Source organism: Ambystoma mexicanum, chromosome 5p (genome assembly GCF_040938575.1).
Source record: "Ambystoma mexicanum isolate Mex_15411 chromosome 5p, UKY_AmexF1_1, whole genome shotgun sequence".
Classification (NCBI taxonomy): domain Eukaryota; kingdom Metazoa; phylum Chordata; class Amphibia; order Caudata; family Ambystomatidae; genus Ambystoma; species Ambystoma mexicanum.
The window spans coordinates 1207736154-1207758889 of record NC_090930.1 but is presented as its reverse complement, the minus strand read 5'-3'; the positions used below and the strand labels follow the sequence as shown (position 1 = coordinate 1207758889).

General features: G+C 42.4%; 1 long non-coding RNA gene across 2 annotated transcripts; it reads right to left on the bottom strand.

The window, feature by feature from the left end:
• Positions 1 to 3312: 3312 nt before the first annotated feature.
• Positions 3313 to 4860, bottom strand: LOC138481771 (uncharacterized). Of its 2 annotated transcripts, XR_011274393.1 has the most exons (4): positions 4657 to 4860; positions 4252 to 4368; positions 4070 to 4150; positions 3313 to 3969 (listed from the first exon to the last, which is right to left on the bottom strand). It is a non-coding gene; the product is annotated as an uncharacterized lncRNA (long non-coding RNA). The 2 variants fall into 2 exon arrangements; XR_011274392.1 differs by having other exon boundaries at positions 3313 to 4150.
• Positions 4861 to 22736: the final 17876 nt, after the last annotated feature.

Below are 22736 nucleotides of genomic sequence, written 5' to 3'. Positions count from 1 at the left end.
GTCTTTTACAGCTGTAAATACTTGCTTTTGTCAAGACCCTCTAGGTGTTCATGGATGGTCTGAAGTGGTTTCCAAAGCACTGATGCAAGAACGTTGAACTCTCATCCTACCAAACGTGCTCTGCTGGTTTGTGGAGGGAGGAGGATGCTGCCCAAGAGGAGAGTTTTCTGGCTTGGAAATAGTTCTTGAATTTTGAAGCAATGAAATGTGAACATACAACAGAGGTTCGAAACCCGGATCTGCGCTTAGAAACCAAACTCAGGTATACAGCGCATTATAAAAAAAACAATTAAATAAATAAATAACATTTTATAAGGCCAGACAGAGTATACTTTTGAAAACCTTTTATCAATATAGGGCATATAGGGCTTTTGTTTTTGTTCTGAAAGATCACCTGCTGCAGTTCATGATTCACTAGTGAAATGGTGGAAACCGCCTACGTGCAGATGTAAAACAATTGACGAAAACTGATTAAACAATCCTGGTACCGTAGCTCAGAGCACTGCGGAGGAATAGCGATCCGCCAAAGAGTGAAACCTTGCTATTATGTCTGATCCTCCATTGTGCATACTCACACAGGGTATGTTTACAGGTCTATTAAAACCATAAATTGAGAAGTTGACTGCTTTCAAGTCATTTGAATACATATAGAGAAAATCCAGTATATGAATTAATTGTCTATATTTCATGAGCTTCTTGATCCTGGGCAAACAGGTGTCTGCAACCAGTCTCTCTCCAGATGTTTTGCACTATCATTGACTATGCTGGCTAGGCTTGATGGGTGATGTAGTCGATAACCAAAGGCTGTTGACCCCCCAAGACAGAGACTGTTATATTAAATTATCAAATCCAAATCCACAAAGCAAAGACAAATCTAACGTGTGTTTCACGCCTAGACCTGTGCTTTCTCAAAATGTAATAGCTGATAAAGAAATAAACATTTACGATCCCAGCATAACTCTGGTTACCCGACATTCGGTATGGATGCTCCTTCAAGGTTTACTGTTATAGTTTATGTTACCAGTGACTTGACATTGCATTTAATTTCTCTTTTAACAACATCTAAACCTTTAAGCGGGAAAAAAATACCTCAGTCCCAAGGAAGGCGACTCCTCTTGGCAGCGTACACCACCGTATCTGTTTATGCAAGCTGCACCCTAAGCAAGGATATTTGTGTTCACAATGTTATTCTTCTTGTTCTCGGAGGAAATGCGAGCGCCATTTTGAGCGAGTTAAGACATTATGACGCAGCTGGACTACTTGGGCTTTGCCGATGTATTATTTTTAGCAGGATACAAGAAGAGCTAAATGTTTATCACTGGGTTGATATAAAGCCGCCAACATGGGTGTGCCTGAGTACAGCTGGAAATGGAAAGGCTATAACGTTGGCACACAGCCACCTCTGTGCTGTTACCCTAATTCTGCAGTCAGACAGAATACCTTCTTTCCAGAAATAACGTAGGCCACTGGTGTTTTGTGAAGGATCAAAAAACCAGAGGTTTATTTCAAATTTTACAACATTGAAAAATGTGTGCCAATCATTCGTAACGTTTAACATATTTCACCACAACCGACCAGCGATTACATTTTGTATGGGCTCTACAATTGCCCTGATTGTTCTACCTCTCCCTTTACTCCCTTGTTATAAGGCTTCAACTTACCAACCATTTTATTTGCTGCGGGGACTTTGCACAACTGTGTCGGTGACCCCTGGCTTGGGCTGCACAAACTGCCGTTTTTCCTTTGTCATGGAGGAGGTGGCCTTTCTCATCTTTAATGCCCCCTTGACATTTGGCATAAAAGGGGGGTAACTTGAAGGGGGCATAGACCCCCCCTACTTTATACTTGTCTGTATTTCCCTTCAGTGATTGAAGTGTACGAAAAGAAGAAGTGGAGCTATGTTCCCTACTTAGCCGCCCCCGATCCTCACAAACCCCATCGCCACAACACCTCCCATGCATAATGCAAACCCACAAACACATGCACCTGCTGTATAAGGGAAAGTGCAGTGCTGAAAGTGTACCTTTCAACTTCTTCCTACACTTTTTATTTTAAAACTAAACCATTCTGGAATGGTAAAGGAACAGTCAAATGTAATAAAAAAAAGTAGAGGATCACCGCTCCCAGCCACTCCTGCCCACTCCTGCCCACTCCGACCACTGGTTATTATCTGTAATGTACCCCTGCCATTTGGCATGAAAGTGAAACTGAAAGGGGGTGTGAACACCCCATCTTCATTCTTTCAATTTGTTGTTCTCTGATGAGCTTGGTCGCTTGTGTATCCACCACGCCACAATAGGGGTTTAAGCTCCTAGTGGCTCCCTCCATTTGCCAAACTAGGGGTCTACTCCCCTAGTGACTCACCCATTTGTTGCTTCTTCTGTAACTTGTGGCATTGTGACCTTAATGAGGTGCCTGTAATGGTTGCGTTCTCTGCACTAAGCATAATGCACTTTTCTAGTCCCCTGGTGCATTTTAACAATGGCTTAGCTTTCCTACTTGGTAGTTTTCCATGCCCAGAACCGGTCTTTGAACCTGTCTCTCTGCATTGTCTTATTTCTTTGAAAAATTATTACTTTTTACACTTCAAACACTAACTCTTAATCTCACCAACACATGCTTACATTAGACCAAATTCGTATACATTCCATATGTATTGACGTTGTCAAAACAAATTTGTCTTTTCCCCTTATTTCCTTTCAAATCCCTTCTTGGCCAAAACTTCCCAGACGAATGTCTCACAGGCGACTGCCCTGCCGTTGCGGGTTATCCCGGACTGGAAGGAATACTGTTGATGCCGGGGGGAAGACAAGCTGTATACTTTCATTCAAGCACCATCGACAATTGGACTCAAAGGGGCCGTAACCGCAAAGGGGATGAAAACCCCACCCCAAACCAAATTTGCAAGGTGTCCAGCCGACCATACCAATTTATTTTTCTTTCCTTCTTCTTCTCTCCCCCTCATATTTCAATTGAGTCCATATTTGTCCAAAGCTCCCCAGCCAAATGTCTCAGCGCACTGTCCTGCCCTTGCAGGGTTGTCCCGGGCAGGAAGGAGTGCCGTTCATCCTGGGAGGGAAGGTGTCACCAGCAGACATAGCTAGTAAGACTGATTTTGGCTCTGTTAAAATCTAATTACTCAGAAAAACTGCAATAGGTGATGTCTCACGAAACTGAACTTGTATTCAATATTTCATGTTCAGGACTCAGATAGTAAAGAAGAGTGTGATAGGTCAGTATTCATGTTGTAAAACATATTTCATTCTTTATTATAAAGAAATGCATTAAAATATTTAATCACAAAATGTCATTCAATTCTTACAAGTAAACCAGTGATAATACTAAAATCAGACATGTTTTTCACATATAGCTGAAAATATAATCTGACAATATATACACTATGCAAAGAGGCCAATTATGTTGTGTACAACAGTGACTTAAGAAGGCAAAAATTCCCTTCACCTAGATCTAATACACATCTTTGTGTCATATAATTTCACTGTAGTGTTTCCATTCCAGTTTTTTAGTCAACTAGATGTATTCTACAGAAGTATAACCAATACCGATTTTTTATTTATTTTTGCATTTTTAAAGCTCTCACACAGCCCGCAGGCATCGAGGAGCTGTTACAGGTATTGTTCTTTTTGTTTTACTTAGTTGCATATTTATAACGTGCTTAAAAACCCAGAAATTTCTAAGTGTGGACCCGGGGATCGGACCTGTGTTGCTTCGTGTCGTCTTGCTTCCAGGGCGAACACGTTGCTAGCTATACTCCCGAATATCCCTTTATGCTTAGTTTCGAGGACCAAGTCATCTAGTTCTGAACACAAAAAACTGATGTTCGTTTCCCTCAGGACTAAAAACATTTGACAAAACACATTTGTAAATGTAATCTGATATTTTCTTAAATATTTTTCTTTTTCTTTTGTTTCTTTAACACCTTCCCATGACTGGTGTGTTAAGTGAGTTCTAAAAAAGATTTAAAAAACAAACAATTAAAAATGGACTATTCGCTGCTCTTCCTACAATTACTTCAGTTCCTATAATTCAATTTAAGAAGAACATTTACCCTAGTCTCTTCTTCCTGGTATAGACATGGGAAAGTTCTCCATCGTTCAAACAAAAATATGCACAATCATTTTCAATTTATCTGCAGAGACATAAAGATAGAATTTGGGATTAGCCCCTAATTCCATTCAGTGGAATCACATCAGCACCAACATGAAGTGGATCAACACATCAATGACTGACCTCTGTCTTTGAATTAGGACATAAAATAGACCCCTTTTCCCATGTGGCGGTTCCGCCAGTCGATGAAGTACAACAGGAATCAACGGTCCTCTCATTGCATCTATCATCTCCCAGCAACTGTGTAAACAAGCACAGATGAATAACTCAAATGTCAAACGGTTTATATTGTAGTACTCTCTGAATTTCTAAATAGCTAAATACCCCCGTTAGTAGGGTTGCTTTTCTTCTGTTATTATCCACACATGATATCATAGTTGATAAAAATAATAGCTACGGGTTAAACATCTGCATCATATCATATAGGTTACAAATGTATCTATAAAAAATATCAAAATAAATATCAATACATAACTTATAGAATATAAAAAGTAACGTAGTAGCCTCAGCTAAATATCATAAGCTTACTCATGTATATTAGCCATCTGTCACTGCTGCGTATTGAACGAAGTAATTGACAGCATTGCCCGACAGCACCAAAGCCTTTGTTTGCTCCCACGTGTATTCCAGCTTTTGTAACGCAATGCGGCTAGCGCTGGCTCAAAACAGGACTCTCTAATTAAACTAACGTGGCCATGGTATACGGGAAGGACACGCTATCTACCTAGCATACTCTATGTCAGAAAAGTATCATAGCCACTAAAGAAAGACTATAGAACATGTGCACATGACGATAGAAAAGATATAGAAAGAAGACTGGATATACTAGGTTTGAAACCGGGACATCGAAGTGCTAAACCACAGCCTCAGAATGAACCAAGACCTTAACAAAAAGAAACAAAAAACAAACAAAATTCCAACAAATGTTTTTTTATATATAAGCATGCCAGTTTCTTAGAAACCAAATAATCGCACTTCTAATGTGGAAGACTAGAGAAGGAGAAAAACAGGGCGCTCCTAGAACTACGCATCACACTCATGCATATTCAGTTGCCAGGACTGTTCTCGTAATGGTGATGTACAGGGGGTAGGAACAACACCAGGTAAGCCACGAGGTTGGTCTGTGCCAGATAGAAGGCAAATATAACATACTCGCATTAATGTGTTGGCAATGTTACACACAATGTAGCCATTCTTCCTGTTGGTTGAAGCCATTATGGTAACTTTGGGTATGGTACATCCACCACTGTTCTCTTTGGGACAGTCTTGTCGATGTACCATGTGCATCAATCCTCAAAATGTGTTCAATCGCCCACCACTTTAGTTCTTCACAAGTATGGTTATATTCCAAAAAATGGGCTACCAGTGGTGATGTCATGTTCTTTGTGCGAATCTTGGACTTATGTTCCGTTATTCTTTGTTTGATAGCCCTCAATGTTTTACCTATATATGTTTTCGTACAAGGATATGTACTCGCATATATAAAATTTTTAGATTGCATGTGGTGTGTTGTCTAAGAGTCCATGATTTTTGATCGATCAATACCAAAGTACAAGCCGTAGTTGATTCACTTTAACAACAAGTACCACATGGGAAATGGCCGATAACTGGTGTTAACCCCCAAAGATATGTAATCATGGGTGGTTTTCTTTCTATTGGTCCTATATCTGCTCTTGAAAACCAATTTTTCAAATTGCTTCCCTTTTTAAAGGCATAAATGGGGCGTTCAAGATTCGGGTTATTCAGTTGTAACAAATGCCAGTGTCTAAATATCACCTTTTTGATCTCAGTGTGATGAGTGTTAAATGTCATTGCACATACCAGTATGGAATTATTAATTTTATCTTTGCTACTTTTGGAAATACATTTTCCCTATGTTGGTTTCTGGCTCTTTTTTCGATTGTCTAAGCACATTGTGGGGATATCCTCTATCCAACAGTCTGGCATGTATTATGTTGGATTCAGTAACAAAATCCTCTGTTTTTGTGAAATTGCCCCTTGCCCTCAAAAATGTACTATAATGTATATTTGTCTCACAAAACTTGGGAGTGAAAACTGTCATATTTTAAGATGGTGTTTCTATCTGTTTCTTTACGAAACATGTCGACTATGATATGTCCATTCTCAATTTTTATGAGCAAATCTAAGAATGCTATTTGTTTGTTATCTGCTTGCATGGTAAATCTTAAATTGGAAATTAAAGAATGTATCCATTCTAGGAATTGGTCATAATGACCTTTTTCATTATCCCAAACTATAATGATGTCATCAATGTAGCGTTTATAAAACTTAAGGGCAGATGTGTATAGATTTGTTTAATTAAAGATGTATCGCTGTTCGAATTTCCACATATAGAGGGTCGCATAATTAAGGGCAAACGCTGCTCCCATTGCGGTTCCCCTAATTTGCATATAATGGGTCACCTTAAAACAGAAGACATTTTTGGTCAGCTCCACTTCCGATAATTCAATCAAGAATTCACTGGGGATTTTCTGTGGTCCATCTCTCTGGTCTACTAGGAAGTCTTTCATGATGTTAAATGACTCCATTTGGGGGATATTAGAATATAAAGATTCAACATCTAGTTTAGCTAACATTTCAGTATCAATGTTGAAGGGTAACCCTTCTATTTGATTGCTAGGCAATTCTTCTCTGAACAAGAGTACCAACAGCATCCCCTGACAAGTATTTCAGCCTAGTTGGGCCTCATCAGTGAGTTGAATCTGTGCCTCTCTAAGCACAGTGAGCAAGGGGTCCTCATCTGAATTACCCTGGGTAACTTAGGGTGAAACCCCAAGTGCCTAAACATTTCACAAAAAGGTCTGGGAGTCCCTCTACCAAGAAAGAACACGGCCAAATAACCTGTTCTATGGGAAGGTGCCCACTCGGGAGGGTCTACAACCATGTTTTAGCTCACTGTACCTTTCGCAGAGGAGAAATATCCATTTGCATATGAGTCTTTGTACCACCCACAACGGCAGTCCACCACCGAAATGCTTGGCAATTCTTCTCTGAACAAGAGTACCAACAGCAACTCCAGACATGTGTTTCGGCCTATGTGGGCTGCATCAGTGAGGTGAAGCTGTGCCTCTCTAAGCACAGTTAGCAAGGGGCACACGTCTGGATCACCCATGGTAATTTAGGGTGAAACCCCAAGTTCCTAAACATTTCACACAAAGGTCTGGGAGCCACTCTACCGAGAACGAACACGGCCAAATAACCTATCCTGTTCTATGGGAAGGTTCCCTCTCGGGAGGGTCTACAACTACCTTTTAGCTCACTGTACCTTTCACAGAGGAGAAATGCCCATTTGCATATCAGTCTTTGTCCCACCCACCAGGGAAGTCCAGCACCAAAATGCTTGGAAATTCTCTGAACAAGAGTACAACCAGCAACTCCAGACATGTGTTTCGGCCTAATGGGGTCTCATCATTGAGGTGAAGCTGTGCCTCTATAAGCACAGTGAGCAAGGGGCCCACGTCTGGATTACCCTTGGTAATTTAGGGTGAGAGGCAGAGTTTGAAACATGTTCTTTGTTTGGTATGTTCAGGGCAGTTCTTAGCTCGTTATTTTGTAAAATTTGGATTTTATCTAGGATATACTTGTTATCATCTAGGTATAGGGCGTTGCAGTAATCCAATTTGGAGAGATTTAGTGCATTTGCGAGGGTGATACAGCTGGCCTTAGAGATAAATGACATGCAGGCCCTGATTAGCTTGCAGGTGTAAGCAGATGAAGATGCCAAGGAGTTTACTTGTTTACCGAGGGTTAGCATGGAGTCGAGGTAATAAAAACAAAAGTTTTACAGGAGCCTAGGATGTGATTGGTCTCAAGGCAGGTTTGTATTTGCAGATATGCTACTTTGTCGATTATTTTGAGGAGGAAAGGCACCATAGTGATCAGCCTGTAGTAAGTTGGGATGGCGGGATCTAGGGTTTGTTTTTTTAGAATTGGAAGAACCCATGATTCTTTTAGATTACTTGGGACAGTGTTGGTCGCGAAGGATGAAATAATTAATTTTGAGATGATGGTGCAAGGTCTCTCGCTGCATCTTTAATTATTTGGGCGGGACAGTTGTCGCCTTGGCAGTTGGAGGGTTTCAAAGATGAGATCATTTTTTCCATTTCTAGGATAGATACTTTAGTGAATCTGAAGGGTTCTAGGTTGCTAGGTAATTCGCAAAGGGTGATAGGAAGTGAAACAAGATTAGGCAGGGAGATTTTTCTGTTAGCAATCTTGTTCTGCAGTAGTGTTATTTTATTGGCTAGAGCTTAGATTTATACTTCAAGAAGTTATTGTATTTGATTATCTTTCCTTTGCTCAGGGTTTTTGTGGTGTTAAATTTACACAGATGTATATTAAAGTGTTGTGTAATATTTCGATTATTGTTTATTATATATGTAATGTAAATTGTGCAATTTTATGTATACTGTTTGATACATTCTTGGATTACTAATATATTTTTCTAAATAATTGTTTTTATTGTGTTTTATAGGGATTTTAATCAGAATGTCTAGAATTTCTTTGCTGTCAATTTACAAAATGGCAAAATGACTTTAAAAATGTTCTTGTCTGATATGGAACATTGTTTAGGCCCTTTTGATGGTATCATGTGCTGTAAAATGGGGGTTACAATATTAACAAGTCTTGTTCCAGGCCAGCGGGATGGCATGTAATGGGGTAATGCAAGGAGCCTCGTTGTGTGTTTCAGCTGGTTCAATGTCACATTTGATTAGGAAGTTAAAAGCACTTATCACAAACAGACTCAACCCATCCCACACAATTCTTTTGTGCAAGGGCTGCTTGGAGCCTTTATTAGTCGACAAGTTGCTGATTTCACTTTCTTCAATGGCACCATTTAAAATATATATATATATATATGCTTTTTTATGCAACCTAACAATTCAGAAAGGAAACATTTCATCTCATTTAAAATATTATTTCAAAACAGTATTACACACACACACACACACTATTACTAAAATACTAAAAATGTGACTTTTGGGGGCACAGATGCTTGGAGAAACAGTCTGTGTTTGTTGAGAGGCTGATAAATTACTTTGCTCATGTCTCCCTCAAAAGATGTTCCCTACCCTACCTTATTTTACCCCAAAAACGTTGCAGACAAGTGACGCTTCTGATAGCTAAAGAAAGCAGATACACACCACTTAAAAGAGGTGAAGCAGTAATTCGTATTGATGCATTACAGCCAATGAGTAGTGAATGACTAGCAAAGTCGCTAGCAAATTAAAGGTCCAATCAGGAATATTTTGAGGGATCAACCAAGAGACGTCTTAGTCTCCCATTCATTGTGAAATACAGAAATGTTATCAGGAAGAAAGGGTACATTTTAAAACATGGAAGAATTAGATAATACATTAGGGCTCATTGTGGAAGTCCCTGCGCGTGAATGAAGGTTCAAAAGACAGGCATAACTGTATGAAGCCTGTTTTAATGCTTCCACTCTGGGGCAGTTTCATTGTTTTTCAATGCAGGCGACAAGCGGAACGATAGTTATGTTTCCGCTTCCCTTTTTACCCTCTGCCATTTAAAAACAATTTGGTTTTATGCCAGCGTGTCATTTTTATACTGGCATAAAACCAATTAATTCCTACGTAATTTGCCTGTTTTTCATGCCTGCAAAAAGCAGGCAGGTTTCATAGAAAATCATTGTAAATGTTGGCTGACATGCATGTATGGCAGGTAGCGTTTACTCATTTTGCACTGCAGAGTGCAAAAGAGAGGAGTAAAAATACTCCTGCCTCCACTTTACACTTCTGTGTTGACGCGGCAGTGCAAATGATGAAAATTGCGCAGAGGGGACCTGTTTGCACGTAATTGCAATTTACGGCCAATTTACGTTAATATTTGATCGAAATTCCAAATGCAATGGCATCTGGCGAGAATTTCAAACATATACGATACACACATTCTGGATACATTCTGGTAATCCCCCAAACAGTTGAATGAAAAAAAACAAGGCTGAAAACATTGGGCCTCATTATAAGCATTGCGGTCTGGGAACTACGAAACCGGTAAGCATGCCGGTACCGTAGTTCCCGGAACGCCATACTACGGGCTGTGCTCGTGGGTGCTTGTCAGCCAGCCAGGTCTGGCCTGGCGGGCAGAGCAGCACCTGCAGCGCAGTATGTCGGATGTACCGGCACCGTCGTTGGCGGTGCAGGTGCATGCAATGTCCCCATTCCCATTGAGCCCTATGGGGCTCAAATGAGAATGAGGAGTGACAGGCACCGGACCCGGCAATGCAGGAATTACTGGGTCCGGGTATGTTTTACAGGCACGGCTACCGGCAGGGTTATAATGAGGCCCGTTGCGTTTTTTGGGCTGAATTTGTGTGGGATTTTTGTACCTTTTGGGTAAAAAATAGTAGGCTGGGAAAGGGTATACAAAGGGTGGGGGATGTGAGTAGGGGCGGCAGGTCTCCATCTGCATATTTGTTTTTTAAAGGGGAAAAAACGAAGCGGAAAAAAAGGATTTGAGCAACAAAAATAAAATCATTGTTTTCGGCCTCAGCTTTTCTCTCTCGATATTTTAACATAGATCCATACATTCTGTTCAGTGTCGCACATTGGTAACAGCAGTGCTTGAAACACAGAATTGCAGGTACTCAGTACCCCAGAGCACATACCTACTAACTGTTAATAAGTGCTGGTACTCCTCCAGTCTAAGTATTGGCTTCCTGCTGAGAAGTGCAGGTACTAGAAGTGGCGGTACACACAACCGACAAGTATCTGCACACTTAAAGCACTGCAATAGCAAACTGCCCACAGCAAGAGGGTCAGATTGCGCTCGTTATTGTTACCTAGGGACATGCAGTGACAGTACTGTGATCCAAGGAAGTTGGCAAAATTACCAGTAGAATAACATTGCAACATTCCAAGAGACGCAGTTACAGAACAACAAAATAATTTGCAAAACGTTGTAGAGCACGCCAGCTGCGGCAAAGGGGATGCTGAGTGACATTAAACATTTGTAAATAATAAAAAAGTAAATGAAAAAAAGCCTATTCCCTTTGTTTTGTTACTTTATTTTTTGCCAATGATTAAAAGATTGCTAGGTCAGGACATGGCAAACTGTAGCTGTGGTCCAGGCTGCACGAGGGAGGCCTGCATGCTAATTTGAAGCATATGTGTTTGGATGATCTTTGTCCACGAGGAGAAATTTGAATGCACCGTCGAAAGCAGCAGGGACGACCAATTAGGTAACACAGCTGGCGTCTATCCAGCATTTAAAGCAAAAACATCCCAAAACTTTCTAGGAGGTAGAATTGAAAGCAACATTATTCCTCTTATTGCCTGACGCTTTTTTATACGCCCCATTAGTCTGCTATGATATATGCGCCATTTGCACGTCAACGTTTTTCGCACGCACGCTTCTCCATATGCAGAAAGGAGAAACACAGTGTCCCTGAGCGCAGCAGTTAACATCAGTGCTGCAAAAACAGCCGTAAATAAATGAGGCTTATCATCATCAGAACTATTCCCATGTTCTGAAGCCTTTCAAGTAACATAATCCCAAACATCCTGTCACCTACATATGGTGATTAATGGAGTATTCCATTACAAGAGTTTTTACTGCCAAAAAGGGAAAAACATGTTGATTCCAGGCCTATATCAAAAGTGCATGAACTCTACTGCTGTAATGAATCCTACCTTAACTCGGATGTACTCGTTCATTAAAGCTATTACACTTCTGTGATTCATTCCATATAACATTCCTCCCATTACTATAGACTTCCTTTTCCTAGATACCCTCCAAGTACAATAGGGAAATGCCTGCAAACAGAGAACAGTCCCTGCCCGCGTCCATTTGACTTCCCAGGGCTGTGGGGCTGCAATGCATGAGGTTTTCAAGAGTATGAAAAAGCCTGTGTAAAAATACTCATTGATGTGCATCACTCAATAATGGACTCCAAACTTGCTTACTGCGGAACTATATTTTTAATTATAACAATATGCTATCTAGCTAACTGGTGAGGAGTGAATTCACTCTCAGGCAGGCCCGTCAATAATGAATCTTAGCACGGCGCACACTCAGCAATGAAGGGAGGCCCACACAGTGACAACCAGTCTCAACTCTGTCTTTATTTAACTGCCCTTTCTGGCTTTCACGTCACATCCTCCCTTTGCCTTGGCCCGTCCACCACCCTAGCCCCACCTTCCCCATAACGATGTGTATTGAACATGAACATGACAACCTTCTCCCTTTTTAAATACTTAGTCAGGTATTAGCCCATCTCTTCAATGAATCTTCTGGGTTTAGTCTTTGCTCTGTTTGGGAAGCCTTCCCTAGTCGGCTCGAGCTGCCATGAGGGGACCTGTCTGACATTCCCTCGCTGTCGCCACCTGAGGCCTCCTCACTGGAGGCTTCCTCGTCCCCCCAGTATGAGTCATCTGAGTCTTCCCTGACCCAGGTGTCGTCAGGGTCCTGAGGGTCTTCCCACGAAACTTCCCAAGATGTCACATCACCCTGACATTCTTTGAAGTACAACACATTCCTAGTGACTTCTCGTCCTTCGCCACCTGCTGCAGTGATCCTTGTGCCTTTCACTCTGGTGACTGTGAGAGGACTGGGTGCAAATCGGGAGTCTTCCTTCCTTCTTTGTGTCTGGCGTACTATCACACTGTCACCTTTCTCAAAGCTGTGCTCTTGAGCCCCTCTCCGCTCATCCGCAACAATCTTCATTTTGTGCTTCTCTTCTGATCTCTGGTTCAGACCTCCCCGTCCTCCGGTATGGGGTTGCCCTCTGGGGGTGCGTGCGGCAGTCGTGTCCGTAGCCTGCAGGTGAACAAGTCATCAGCGGCACTTGCCCGTGGTGCTGTCGAGAGTGTGGCAGTAATCACGCAAGAGCTGGTACAATGTCTATGGGAAAGGTTGGTGGGACAGCTGAGCCACTTGTAACAACCTCTTGAGGTTTCCCATGAAGCGTTCAACCATGCCGTTGGCTTGGGCTAGAGAGGTGTGATATTCCTATATTTGTACCCCATGTATTGGGCAAAGTTGGCAAAGTCCACGCTGGTGAATGGTGGTCCATTGTCAGACTTGATTATTTAGGGGACACCATAGGCCGTAAGTATTCGGTCCAGGACTGTGATGATTGCCATTGCTGCTGTGAAAGGCACAATTTGTACCTCTGGGTATCTTGAATATTCGTCAATCACGACTAAGGCGTAGGTGCCTCCCTGAAGGGGTCCAAAGAAGTCAACCGCCAGTTCTTCCCATACCCCGCCTTGGAGTTGAGACAACAGTAACAGGTTTGGGCATGGGGGGAGCTATCACGCTGCAAATGGCACATTTTATTTAGAGTGTCCTCTACCTGTTTGTCTAAGCCTGGGAACCAGATGTTCTGCCGCAATAGCTTCTTTGTTGAGACCACCACCGCACAATAGGGAAATGCCAGCAAACTGAGAACAATCCCTGCCTGCATCCATTTGACCTCCCAAGGCTGTGCAGCTGCAATGCATGAGGTATGTAAGACTATGAAAATCCAGTGTAAAAATACTCATTGAATACTATTTTTAGTTATAACAATATTCTATCATGCTAACACCCAGTGTATATTTACACAGAGCAGGAATCGGGGGGAGAGGCATCTGTCTCTCGCCTGTTTCCTGTGCTTCTGTCAGTCCGCACCATGTAGGTGCAACTCTGCCCCGCGCAGTGCATCTCCAGAGGCATGATGTGGGGTGGGGCACGAGGCAGAGTGTGACCACCACTAGATCATCCCCAATTGTCACTGATAAAGTTCATACTGACTGGACTGTTGTGGTATGTATCTTCTTCTCGAGCTATCAATCGATGGATGTGGATCTATTTTTCTCCTCTGTTCTACTGCATCTCTTCTGGTGTCGTATGGTTTGTTGTCAGCAGCTTGCACAACTCCATCGTCCTCAACCTGTGACTCGTCATGTACTGTTGTTTCTGATTGGTCATCACCATTTTTCTGCTCTCACTTGTTCTTTGTTCCAACACCACTCTTTATGCTTCTTTGACATACTGCCACTCTGGCCATGTTCCATTTCTTGCCTCCTCTTGTTCCGATTGTGTCCTGATTGGTTAAACTGACCACTTACGGGTTGCTGTACTTCGAGGAAGTGTTCTTGTGCTTTTGAGGCATTTGGACTTTTACAAGATCCCCATCATTGATGATTCAGGGAGTGGCAGCAATCCTGCTGTCAAATTGCTCCCTCTGATGTCTCTGAATATCAGACACCTTACTCAGGGTTTTCGTAATGTTTAGCTCTTGGGTTCACCTCTGGGTTTTGTCCATGCAGGATTTAGCTTGGTGTTAGCTTTTTGTCCTCTCATCATCTGAAATGGTGGGATTCTTGTGGTGGAATTGTTTGTGACTCTATGAGCTGAGATTGTTCTCTGAACCGCTTCATGACAGTCTGTTCAGCTACTTTCCTTTATCATTCAATTTGCTCTTTCTTCCATTTCCTCTTGGGAGGTTGAGTGCTGATCAAAGGTGTCTTATGTTGTTTTTGTTCAGGAAATATAACATATCATTCAAGACAAACTGGGCTTTGTTATCCGAGACCAGCTCTCCAGAGCATCCTTCCCTTCTGAATATTTTGTTAAGAGATCTTACGGTCGCTTCTGTGATAATTCCAAGTAAAGAGTCCTCAATGATCCATTTAGATGCATAGTCTACCAGCACTAATGCATATCGATGTTCCTCTGGGGCATGTGGCCCATGAAATTGATGCCTCTCTTTTGACATATGTCACCTGTCCACTCAACTGACCACATAGTACTCATCCGAGTCATGAAGCATTTGTCATCTTCCCTGCAGGCGGAGCACACCTCTGTGCCTTCCATGTCCTCATCCATTTCTGGCCACCCATAACACGCTCTCAACCTGCGTTTGGATAGGGTGCTGGCCAAGTGGCCTTAATGAGCTACATTGAGGAGCTTGTTGGTGATCGTGCCTACTGGAATTAGTTTGTCAATTCTACACAGTAGTTCTTGATTTTGGTGATCTCCGCTTGCTCCTTGCTGTATGGATGTAGACTGTGTGGAAGTTTCCTTTTGGACGCTAACATGTTTTAATGAATTTTGCAATTTGCAGGAGAAGGTTGCCTTTTGTTTGTGTGCTGCAACCATTGTCTCGCTTTGATGCTCTGTTCTGTGTGCTCTTCTGGACCCAGCTCTGACGCCACTATGCAGTTATTGGCGTCCCAATCACTGTTGAGTTTGTTTGGCAACAGAAGTCTGGATAAGCAGTCACCGTGTGAGTTCTGCCAACCTGGAACATATTCGATCTTGAAGTTAAACTCTTGATGTAGTGATTTTGTTTGTAACTCCCAGAGTCCGAATTGTCTATGGACACTGGATTCTGTCCTTATGGGTGTTGTTTGTGTCCTATTCAAAATAGTGTTGTCTCTCTTGTTCTAGTAAGAGTTTCTTTATTTGGTTTTAGGTGTAATTGTCATCCTAGGGTTGTAATCCTTTTCATTGTGTTTCCCTGTTCGGTTGGTTTGGTTTCTCATTTTCCATCTGTGATGTTGAAGAGCCAGGTTTTTGTTAATTTTCTGAATTATAAGTGGTCTTTGGTGTTTCTTATTTCTTTCCGGATGTTGTTCCAGGTTTTTGTGGCTAAGTGGGAGAAGGAGGAGCCCCCAGGTTTTTTTCTTAAAGTATGCTTTTTCTTCCAGACGGATTTCATTGCTTGATCTAAGAAGTCTCGTTGGCTTGTAGATTGTTAGTTTCTTTTGCAGGAATTCAGCTCCTTGTCCGTTGATTGCCCTGTGTGTTGTGCACATTGTTTTGAAGGTGATGCGATGTTTGACTGGGAGCCAGTGCAGTGTTTTTAGGGCTGGAGTGATGTGGTCTCTTCTGGATAGTAGGAGGAGGAGTCTGGCTGCTGCATTTTGGATCCGTTGTAGTTTCTTCAGGAGGTAATCTGGTATCCCGAGATAGAGGCTGTTTGCATAGTCAATTCTTGACTTGATTAGGGTGACGATTGTGAGTGTTTTGTGGGTGGAGGTAAGGTAAGATTCTTCTTGCCGTGTGAAGGAGGAGGAAGCATTTCTTGATTATTGCATTTATTTGTGGTTCTAATTAGAACCACAAATAAATGCAATAATCAAGAAATTAACACCTTGGTATTGTCCATCAGGACTTCCAGATTTTTTAATACCTTAGATGGAGTTTGTGCGGTTTTCATTTCCGTTGGCCATGGAATATAGGTGTTGTTCTCTTGATTTTTGGATATAATCATGACTTCTGTCTTTACTGGGTTGATTTTCAAGCTGTTGGCATTCATCCAATTAAAAACCTCTTTTAGACACTTGATTAGGGTTGAGTGATCGGCTTGATTGTCTTCGATTTTGTAGATGATTTGAGTGTCATCTCCGTAATTGTAGCATGTAATGTTGTATTTTTTTAAATTCTGATTAGTGCAGTTTGGTAGATGCTGAAGTACAGTGGTGATAGTGAGGACCCTTGTGGTACTCCACTGTCGTTGACTCGTGGTGTGGATTTGAAGGGCTTTAACCAGATGGTTTCTGTTCTGTCGGTTAGGAAGGATTTAGTCCATAGTAGTGCTGTGTCTGTTATTCCTATGTCTTCTAGTCTTTTGCTAAGGGTGTCATGGCTAACTGTGTCAAAGGTTGCGGAGAAGTCGAGCAGAATCAGGGCTGGAATTCAAGTGTAAATCTTGATTATTCTTCAAGCTCTCAGGTTTTTAAAAGCGTTCAACAGAAAATGCTGTCAAGGAGACTGATTTTTTATTGGAAAAGGGAGCTTTTTTTAAAAAAACACACACAGGAGTGTTTATACTTACAAGTGCATTGGTATGGAATTCTTCAGACAGTGTTCTCTGTCCAAATAGTCACTGGCACTTTACACAACTTAAAGGAAATGAATATACCTGGGCCTTTGCTATTTCTGGTACACCCAGGTGAGCCCAATGTCAAGTGGGCAGATTGGAAAGATGGATTCATGAGGTATCTGCATGGAGTATATGGGAGTAATTTTGCTGATGAGCGTAAGCACTCTCTATTATATCATTGCCTGGGACAAGAGGGTCAAACGATATTATAAAAACAACCCCATTTGCTGAGCCAAGAAGCAGAGGATTTATCTATTTTTTAGCAGAGCCTGTTGAAGTTAGACAAACATTTAATTGTCAAGGAAAATACGTTCTTAGCGAGATACCACTTCGCCACAACGGATCAAAAGATTGAAGAAACAATCGAAGAATTTGTCACTGTCCTTCGTGGTTTGGCAATAAAGTGTGACTATGCTCATTGCAGAGATAAACATATCAGGGATCAGTTAATGATTCAATGTGCTGATCACAAGATTAGATAAGCCCTGTGGCGAGAAGGAGCAAGTGGAGTGGATTTTTCATTAGAGAGGGCTATTGAAAATGGCGGAGCAGACGGAGAAGTGTATTAAGGCTTTGGATACGTAATCCACAAAGGCTATTGCCATCTGTGCAAATGCTGTTGACCAGAATAAATCTTGTAAATTGCAGAATAATAAAGAGGAGAATAAACAGACAAATAAGAAGAAAGTGGATTTCAAGCAAAGGATGGAAGGGAAATCTTTTGTCAAGAGATGTTATAGGTGTGGAAACCCTGACCATTTGGCCAGCGATAAACAGTGCTTTGCACATCATGTGATGTGTAAGGGCTGTGGAAGAAATGGTCATGAGGCTCGCTGTTGCAGGCACTGGAACAAGCCTGGTCGTATTAAAGCAGTGCAAGATTGCACGACTTTTTGGCAGGATGAAGGGCATGATGGAGAAGAAGAAGGGTTTGTGGTAAATGCTGTTAATGCAATTCCCAAACAGGTAAACCCCCATGCAGAGATATCAGTTAATAATGTACCGGTGAGATTACTGATAGATAGCGGGCCAGTTCATACCCTTGAGAATATGGAAACCTGGAGGGATAAATGTAGTTGTTGTGCTCTACAAGAGGTAAGTGTGAGTGCATACGCTTATGGGGACGTTCCTATCAACATAGTGGGGGAATGTTGGGCTCAGTTCCGATATAGTGGGAGTTTCTCCCAAGGAATGGTTAGAGTAACATCCAAGGGTGGGAATTTACTATCCTGGGATGCCCTGGGCAATCTTAGGTTGAGACATGATATCATCCATCTCAGGTAATTGTTGTGCAGAGGGCCCTCGGTTCAGTGGAATCAGTTCAGATGATGGAAATGGAGATGGTTAAGTAGTTTCCAGAGGTCTTTGCAGAAAAGATGGAATGTCTTAAAGGATTTGGCCATCTGATTAGATTAAGGCCTGGGGTGGTACCAATAAGGTAAAGAGCATGCGCAATAATGCTTGCTTTATGGACGTTTGTGGAAAATTAACTGAAGCGTATGATGAATGAAGTCATAATTGGGAGGCTGATGCGGCAGAATGGATAAGCCCCATTGTGGCCATGCGCAAGCCCAATGGGAGTTTGAGGCTGTGCATGTTACGCTCACCTGGTATCTACCAGGATGCCACTCAGCCCTGGTTGGATGATATGCGCCTCGAACCCTATCCCTGTGTAGTGCCTCCGATGGAAGTTGAGCCTGAAATACAGGAGAGCTGGATTCAAGACTTAACTGCCTCTGGTAGGGTGTCTTCCCACCTCCCTTGGATGCAAAACCTTTCCTTGGCCCTCTACTCACCTTAATTCATTGGAAGGCATCCTCTCCGTCCTGCTCTTTGTGGCAGGGGTGCGTAGTCTTGTGTGGGCGTGAGCAACCAAGTTGCTTCACTGGTGCAAGCCCTTTTTAGTGTCTTTAAGGTAGGTCTTGCTGCTTTACAGTCTTTGTATTCTATTCTGTTCTTTCCTTCCTCCCTCTTATTGTTATTAATGTCTTATTTCCTCTCTTTAGACATGCAAAGAGATTTTGGTGTTTTTCGTGCGGGTTGGAGCTGAGCACGAGCCGGTAAATAAAGGCGTGATGTGCGCGATTCTGTCTGGTAAGTAATGTACCATGCAGTGCTGTTTTGCCTTGTATATGCTAACCTGTGTCTTTCCCCTTCCTTCGTAGGGCACGGTGCTCTTTGCCGGTTGCAGTGATGTTCCGGTATAATGCTGAACAAGAGGCGACTGATCCGGTAAGAATCTTGTGATTTTCGTTGTTCGAGTAGGACCGTGAGCATGCGCTCACTAATGCTGTTCTTCTCTCTCCTCTTTTCAGGTTGCTGCGTTCCGGGAAGCACGCAGTGCCCAGATGATGGAGTTCGCCGGATTGAATGTCTCCAGGAAAGCAGAATCAGGAGCTGACGATGGGCTGAAGACAGGATGCTATTCACAGGTAGGATTCCAACAACAATGTTCTTTTTCTCTCTGCAGGCACGTGGTTCCAAGGATAGCTGGCATCAAAGAATACTGGAGATCCAACTGGGCACGGTGAGCGTTACGCTGCAAACAGCAGAATAAAGCGAAGCGTGTTCTGCTGTTTGGGTGTGGTTTAAAATAGTCTTAAGGTAAAGTAGTCCAAGTAAAGTAGTCCAAGGCCAGCCACACCCTAAACACTATACCGCATAGCTCAGGTCTTGGGAAGTGAGCTATGCAAGTGCCTCCATGTTGACTAAAGCCCCCAAGAAAGTAGTTCCAAGTAAAATAGTCCCAACCTAAAGGTGTTCTCCATAGTGATTATGAGCCTTGTGCCAAAGGCGCCAGGACTGACTCCAAGAGAGACTCGGGTGAGGTTTTAAGGCCTTTAAGGCCATAATGGAACCCCGAAACCAGGCCCTACCTGGCAGGCTGACTTGCCAGTGGGGGTCAGGGGTAGGGATCATGACAGCACTCCCCCGCAAGGCCCCTCTCACATTGATTCTTCTGCCTGGTCCTGGTTTGCTTGGATAATTCTGATGGAATTTTTTAATCAGACGTGATGCATGGATGTTTTACTAGGTTCCCAGGATCTGTCTTGAGGGCCGTATCCTTTGCAATCGACTAGGTAATATAACTTGGGCCTGGTGTATTTGGAGTCCAGGATATCCTTCACTTCGAACTCAGGTTCTCCGTCGACCAATACTTGTTTTGGTGGTGTTGTAACCCGAGTACCTGGTTGTACTGGTTTCAGGAGTGATACGTGGAACACAGGGTGAATTTGCATGTTGGATGATAATGCTAATTTGACGGTTACTGGTTTGATTGTGGATTTGATGGAGTAAGGCCCCAAATACCGAGGATGAAAGGTCTGGGTTCCTTTTATGGGTACATATTTTGATGCTAACCAAACCTTGTCTCCAACTTGATAGTCAGGGGCCTTTCTACTGTGTTGGTCAGCAAATTTCTTTTGTCTGTGCTTGGTTTGGAGCAAGTGTTCAGCTGCCTTTTTGAAGGCCTGGGTAATGGTCGTATGTAGGTTTTTAACGCTGGCATTTCCAAAGTGGTTGGAAGATCCAATTCAGACGTACGTGGGTGTCTACCATATAGGATGTAGAAAGGGGTTTGTCCAGTGCTGGAGTGTAACTAATTATTATAAGCATATTCTGCTATTCTACAAGTCCTTCCAATTTCCTTCCACTTGGTGCAGCATGCAATGCAAGTATTGCTCAAATGTTTGATTAGTTCCTTCTGTTTGGCCATCTGTTTGAGGATGGTGACTGGTGGATAGTCGGATGTCAATTTGGGCCATCGAACAGCACTTTTTCCAGAAGTTGGACACAAACTGACTACCCCGATCAGAGATCAGAACTGATGGAAAGCCATGTAACCGTACAATTTTTTCCAGGAACACTTTTGCTAAACTGGATGCATTTGGTAGACACTTAAAAGGAATAAAGTGTGCCATTTTTTAGAATATGTCTACGACCACTAAAATAGTGTTGAATCCTTGACTTGGAGGTAAGTCTGTAATGAAATTGAGGGAAAGTGTGTGTCATGGTGCGGGAGGGATTTCCAATGGTTGAAAAAGACCAGCTGGTTTCTGCTTTTGAGATTTATTTTGTGCGCGCACGCCGCATGACTGGATAAATTGGATAATGTCCACCAAGTGGGCCACCAATAGTTTCATTTTACCTTAGCTAGGGTTTTGGCAATTCCAGGGTGACCTTCAATCAGGGAACTGTGATAACCTGAAATGACTTGCTGTTGTAAATCTTTTTTTGGCAAATATAAACGATTCCTAAAATATGGTAGTTGATTGTTAATTGTGTACTGTTCTCCTTGAGCACAACATTCTAGTGAAGTGTTAGGATCCATTAAATCCTGAATCTTGTCTTGGAGTTCAGTCTGTGTCAAAGTTGTTGTAAGGCCTAAGAGTTTCTCCTCTGGAATGAAGGCTACTGGATCTGCAGTAATATATACCTTTTCATCAGTGCCCATGCGGGACTTCGGACTCCAGGTCGATATGTGATTCCATAATCATATTCCGCAAAGAAAAGGGCCCACCGTAGTTGACATGAAGATTGAGCCTTCGCTGTTCTTAGGTATTGCAGGTTTCGATGATCTGTTAGTACCGTGATGGAATGTCTGGCTCCAAGGAGATAATGTCACCATGCCTTAAAAGCCGATTTAATAGCCAAAAGTTCTTTGTCTGTGATAGCATAGTTGAGCTCTGGAGGTGAACATTTTTGTGACCAGAAGGCCACGGGATGTAGCTGGCCAGTTTCAGGGTCCCTTTGTGAGAGAACAGCTCCCATAGCCATACTAGAGGCATCTTTTTCTACGATGTAAGGGAGGTCTGGACGAGGGTGTCGTAAAACTGGAGCGGAAGTGAACTTTTTCTTAAGCTCTTGGAAAGCCTTCTCTGCTTCTTCAGTCCACTTGAATTTCTTATTGTTTTTTCGTAATAATGATGTAATTGGATGCATAATTTGAGAGAAGTCTGGGCTGAATCGGCGGTAAAAGTTTGCAAAACCCAGCATACTCTGGATTCCTTTAAGCGAAGTTGGTGACGGCCAATTTAGAATGTGCATGTCCATTCTGATGCCTTTTCGGAGTGAGGATGAAACCAAGGAATTCAACTTCGGTTACATGAAAAGAATGTTTTTCGAGCTTGGCATACAGTTGATGTTGGCGGAGCTTGGTAAGAACTGAGCGTATGTGCTCAACATGGTCCTGTTTTGAGGCAGAATATACTAAGATGTCATCAATGTAAACCAAGACACAAACATCGATTAATTCCCGCAAGACATTATTCATGAAGTACTGGAATGCAGCGGGAGCGTTGCAAAGTCCAAAAGGCATTACCTGATATTCATACAAGCCATATTTGGTACGAAAGGCGGTTTTCCATTCATCTCCTTTCTTTACTCAAACCAGGTGATATGCCCCTCTAAGGTCTGGTTGGATATAAATTTGGGCATCCTTGACTTGGTCTAATAATTTGGGAATGAGTGGCAGTGGATAACGATTCTTTACGGTGATCTGTTTTAGTGCGCGATAGTCGATGCAAGTCCTCAAATCTCCTTCCTTCTTTGGTAGAAAGAATAAAGGACTGGCTACCGGTGATTTATATGGGCGGATAACCCCATCTGCCAGGTACTGGTCTAGATATGATTTGAAATGGAGGTTTTCTGGTTCTGTGAGTGCATAGATTCCGCCACAAGGAATTTGCGCACCAGGTATGAGGTCAATCTGACAGTCGTAGGGCCTGTGCGGTGGTAGCATATTGGCTTGTTC